A 6000-nucleotide genomic window follows, 5' to 3' on the forward strand; every position below is an offset into this window, starting at 1 on the left:
TCTTCGGCTCTTCCTTTTGTGCTGAACACTGCATCGTGCCCCGGCAGGAAGGAGAGGAAGAGGAGTCACAGCTGCTGCTAGGCACGCTGCAAGCGATTCCCCACAAGTACGCAGAATTTTTGGAAGTTTTCTGCGAAAAGGAGGCGGACAGACTACCCCCTCACAGACCATATGACTGCAAAATTGACCTGCTGCCGGGGGCGGCGCTGCCTAAAGGGAAACTGTATTCCATGTCAGAGGACGAACTGCAAGAACTCAAGGAGTTCATAGATCATAATTTGGAGCGCGGTTTCATCCGAGAGTCCAAGGCAGCGGGGGGCAGTCCTGTATTCTTTGTTAAAAAGCGAGACACGCCCCAAAAAAGACTGGTCGTGGACTATCGCATTTTAAACAGTGGGACCAAGCCATCGGACTTCCCCATGCCCCGAATCGACGACCTCCTAGCGAAGGTGCGGAAGGGAAAAGTGTTCACCAAGTTGGACCTGCGAGGGGCGTACAACCTCATTCGCATGCGGGAAGGAGATGAGTGGAAGACGGCCATGTTCACGCCACTGGGGACCTACGAATATAGAGTTATGCCTTTTGGATTGCAAAATGGCTCCCACGTTTTTCAAGCTTTCATGCATCACGTGTTGGCAGGACTTCTCTACAAGACGTGCGTCTGTTTCTTAGATGACATCCTGATCTTTTCGGAATCGCAGCAGGAGCATGACGGGCACGTCAAGGAAGTGCTGAGCAGGCTAAAGCAACATAGGCTCTACGCCAAGCTGGAGAAGTGCCAATTTGACGTGACGGAGGTGGACTTTCTGGGCTACAAGCTGTCTGACAAGGGGCTCGCCATGGACAGCGCCAAGGTTCGAGCGGTGTTGGATTGGAAGAGTCCGAGCAACCGGAAGGAGGTCCAACGGTTTGTCGGCTTCGCGAACTTCTATCGCAAGTTTATCAAAGGCTTCGCTATGCAGACAGCGGCCATCACAGACACGCTTAGCTCCAAGAAAAAGAAGTTCGTTTGGACAGAGCAGGCGGAGCAGTCCTTTCAGGCGCTCAAGCGTCTCTTCGCGTCGGAAGAGCAGCTGCTTCATGTCAACCCCAGCAGGCCGATGAGGGTGGAGACAGACGCCTCGGACAGAGCCGTGGGGGCGGTCCTGCTGCAGAAGGACCAGCAGGGGGTGTGGCGACCGGGAGCGTTTTACTCCAGGAAGCTCAGCAAGTCCGAGGAGAACTACACCATCTGGGACAGGGAGTTGCTGGCCATTCATGCAGCGTTCAAAGCGTGGAGGCACTTCCTGATCGGCGCCAAGCACACGGTGCAGGTTTGCACGGACCACAAGAATCTGGAGCACTGGCGCACGGCACAGTTCCTAAACCAGAGGCAGATACGTTGGGCTGAGTTCTTTGCGAACTTCGACTTCCGCATAGAGTATGTCCCGGGGGACACTAACATCATGGCGGACGCCCTCTCCCGTAAGCCACAGTATCTGGAGGACGCAACGCCAGCGGCCGCCATGCACATCTTCGCACCAACAGTGTGGGCGTGCGCCGCGGCCACCGTGGACCTGGAGGCGGTGCGACGAGCGTTGCAGGATGACTCCTTCGCGCAAGCAAAGATGGCAGAGGTGCAAAGGGGCAAGGCTGCGGCCGACGGTTTCCAGCTACGAGATGGATTGCTCCTCCGTAAAGGGGCCATCTACGTGCCGGGAGACGACCTTCGCGCCCAGGTGCTGCAGCAGCTGCACGACGCGCCCACGGCCGGGCACTTTGGCAAGGAGAAGACGGTGGAATTAGTAGCCAGGGATTTCTGGTGGCCTGGAATGAGAGGGGAGGTCGCAGACTACGTGGCGAGGTGTGACACCTGCCAGAGGGCCAAGCCAGTGCACAGACCGCCGGCCGGACTGTTGGAACCGCTGCAAACTCCGGTCGAACCTTGGGAAAGGGTGGCTCTGGACTTTGTCACAGATCTGCCCAGCTCGAGAGGCAAGACGGCAGTGCTGGTGGTGGTGGACCTGTTTTCCAAGATGGCACATTTCATTCCGTGTGCGAAGGTGGCCACGGCGGAGCAAACCGCCAAACTGTTCATAGACCACGTGTTCAAGGTTCACGGTCTGCCACGGTCTATTCTGTCCGACCGGGGGCGGCAGTTCATCTCGAATTTCTGGCAGAAGCTGATGGGCTTCCTGAACGTCAAGATCAACCTGGCGTCGGCGAGACACCCGCAGACCAACGGGCAAGCGGAGCGGGTCAATGCCATCATGCAGCAGTACCTGAGATGTTATGCAAATCAACAGCCTGCGACGTGGGTGGATTACCTGCCGCTTGCCGAGTTCGCCTACAACAACACGAAGCACGTGTCCACGGGGGTCACGCCGTTCTTCGCCAACAATGGGAGGCACCCCAGAACCTTCCCGGGACTGGAAAGAATGGGGGAGGGGGAGCCGCAGACAGCAGATGCGTTCGCGTCGGAGCTGCAGGAAGTCCACGATCAGCTGAGGCGCCACCTGGAGCTGGCCAAACACGCATACAAGGTACAAGCGGACAAGCACAGAAGGGTTGGCGAAGAGCTCCACGTGGGAGACTGGGTCTGGTTAGCAGCCCACGCAGTGCCGGCCAGGTCGTTGGCCAAGAAGAAACTAGGGCATAAACAACTGGGGCCCTACCAAGTCGAAGAGCAGGTCAACCCGGTAGCTTTCAGACTGGCACTTCCGGAGGGTTCCAGAATGCATCCGGTGTTCCACAGATCGGTGCTCACTCCCTACAAGGCACCGCACAGGTTCCAGGAACCAGGAACGGCGCCGAGTCCGGTCAGAGACAGAACAGGGCACGCGGGAGTGGCACAGAAGAAGCGCATCAACGAAGTCACGGAGATTTTGGACTCCAGATGGGGGGAGGAGGGGGTAGAATACTTTCTCGCCACGGAGGGCACCCCGGCCAGTGCGAACAGCTGGGTGCCGGGCTACGCTTTGGACGAACCTCTACTCAAAGACGAGTTTCACGCCCTCTTCCCACATAGACCAATGCAAGCAGACTTTTTCGACGACTGGCTTTTCACGCCCACGCTTTCGGCCAGCACTTTCCGGGGGTTCGACTCGGACGAGGACCCGACACAAGACGTAAGTTCCCCGGAGGGGTCACCCTCGGGATCTGCATCAGAACCCTCGTATTGGTGGGACGATAGACCAGAGGAGCAGTTCCGCAGAAAGTGGCTGGAATGCCCAGGACGAGCAACGCCGCCAGGAGGAAGTGAGGGAGAGACGGACATGGACGTTTTCGGGGACGACCCTGGTTTCGAGCACGGCGGCACAGAGATGGAAGCGGAGGTGACCGTCGTCGACGGGAGCAGGGAGGGAGACCCGGGAGCCTTCAGATGGAGGCCCGCCACGGGAAGCGAACGATATCCGACGTTCGTCCCTTTGCAACAGCAGCACCCAGCTCCAGCACCGGAAGGAGGGGAGGGGGGAATGGGGGGCTTCGAGGGGGGGATGGATGTCAGGGGTTTAGGAGCAGAGGCAAGGGCAAGGGAGGAAACAGAGAGCGAAGGGGCGGAGGCAGAAGAAAAGATGAGTGATGACGACGACCCGAGATCTCCGAGTCTTTCCAGTGAATCAGAGGATTCACAGAAAGGAGCACCAGTGGCCAGGGCAAGGGGGGAGTTTAGGGGGGCACCCCAGGAAGAGAGAGCCAGAGGGGACTCAGAGGAGAGCAGTTGGAAATCGGGACCAGCGTCACCGCTAGGGAGCAGGGAGGAGGAAGGGAGCCAGGGGGCAAGCGCTGGCAGCTCACCACAGGAGGGAGGGCATGAGTCAGGAGTGGCCACACCTCCATCGGGGAGCGAAGAAACGGTTAAGCGGAAAGTGGAAGGTTGGGCGCGCGCGCCAAGTTCAAATGCAGAGGAAGGCGGCGCAGTAAGCAGCCCGGAAAGGGAGCCAGGTCCTAAAGCCCGGCGCAAGGAGGCAGGAGGGTCCGGGTCAGCGTCAGAAGAATCCCGGAAGGAAGAAACCCCGGGGGGCAGAGGGACCCAGAGGAGAACAGTCAGGCGGAAAAGGTGGAGCAGGGCTAGGATATTAAGTTGGTGCACAAGGGGCGGAGAATCAGACGGAGCTGCGCCGATCTAGCTACTAGACGTAGAGTTGCACGCAGCAGCTTGAAAATGGAAACTGTAACTCAATAAAGACTTTTACTTAATGATCGCTGGCTAGCGTGATCCTCTGTGAGCTAGGATCTTCGAGCAGCTCTGACAGTATGTAACCCGAGGCACCACTGTATAGGTAAAAAAAGGTAAAGGACCCCTGAACGGTTAAGTCCAGTCAAAAGGCAACTATGGGGTTGCAGCGCTCATCTCAATTTCAGGCCAAGGTAGCTGGCGTTTGTCCACAGACAGCTTTCTGGGTCATGTGACCAGAATGACTAAACGGCTTCTGGTGCAATGGGACACAGTGACGGAAGCCAGAGCTCACGGAAACACCGTTTACCTTCCCGCTGCAACAGTACCTATTTATCTACTTGCACTGGTGTGCTTTCGAACTGCTAGGTTGGCAGGAGCTGGGAGAGAGCAACGGGAGCTCACGCCATCGCGGGGATTCAAACCGCCGACCTTCCAATCGGCAAGTGGTTTAGACCACAGCACCACCCGTTGTGCTTACTAGTGGATCCCAGGCCTCACATTTGCACCAATGCCCTGAGCTCAGCGAAAGGAAGAGCGCCAGCGCCGCCTTCTGTAAACCAACAGGGCTGTAACAAAACACCAGACATGCCACACTTGCGTGAGCTACGTTTTCAATCTTTATTACTCCTAACCAACAACAAAGAAGTCAGAGCTTAGAAACTCCCCCTTTTAATAAGTCAGTCGAGGGGACAGGACCCTAAAACATAAGAGACGCTTGCTTTGGATGAGAACAAAAAAAGGGGGGGGGAGAAAAATAAACAGAAGTACATTGAGGCAAACAGACTCCCCTTGCCCCCCGCCCCAAATGCAATAAAGTAAATAAAGCTTGGAAGAAGGGGCAGAACAACGGGGGGGGGGGAGTACACGCCCATAAGACAAGGGAGAGGTTAAGCCGGAAGCAGAAGCAGAGGGAAATCCAGAGTCCAGGCCTCATCCGTCCACCCACTTGCATGGTTAAGAGGGTGTTGTGGCGCCATGCCTCTTTGGGGTGTGTCTCTTGTTGCAGCGCAAAGGCCTCCCGTGACAAGCAAGGCTTTCTGTTCCTTCGCAGGCCTCTCCATCACAACAGGGCCGAGGAAGAATGGGGCTCTTTTTCCGTCAGTCCTCCCGAGCGAGATTCCGAGGTAGGTGGCAGGAGAGATTGCCACAGAATTGTAGAGCCAGAAAGGACCCCTGAGGGTCATCTAGCTCAACCCGCTGCAGCACAAGAAGCTCAAGCAAAGTACCCATGGCAGGTGGCCAAAATCTACAGTCGCCCCTCCCTGGAGCAAAGATGTGTTGTTCTCAGTCAGTAGTAACAGCTCGCCTGTCCTCGCCACAGCGGAGAGGCAAGGCCTTTTCGCTCTCAGTTCTCCCCAACTTCTGTCTAGGGCCTCATCTGCACTACAGTGGTGCCCCGCAAGACGAATGCCTCGCAAGACGGAAAACTCGCTAGACGAAAGAGTTTTCCGTTTTGGAGGTGCTTCGCAAAACGAATCTCCTATGGGCTTGCTTCGCAAGACGAAAATGTCTTGCGAGTTCCTGCAGGTTTTTTTCCTTTCCCCCCCTTTTTCTAAGCCGCTAAGCCGCTTATCAGCTGATCCGATAAGCCGCTAATAGCGCTAATCCGCTAATCCTTCAATGGGCTTGCTTCGCAAGACGAAAAACCGCTAGACGAAGAGAATCACAGAACGGATTCTTTTCGTCTTGCGAGGCACCACTGTACATATGTTTAAGGTCGTATCACACCACTTTAAACAGTCATGGCCTCCCACAAAAAGAATCCTACGAACGGTAGTTTGTTAAGGGCAGTGGAAGTGGTTAGGAAAACCCTCTGGGAAGAGGGTTAGATTGCTAAACCC

The sequence above is a fragment of the Podarcis bocagei genome (assembly GCF_964188305.1).
Source record: "Podarcis bocagei genome assembly, chromosome: 2".
In the NCBI taxonomy this organism is placed as follows: Eukaryota; Metazoa; Chordata; class Lepidosauria; order Squamata; family Lacertidae; genus Podarcis; species Podarcis bocagei.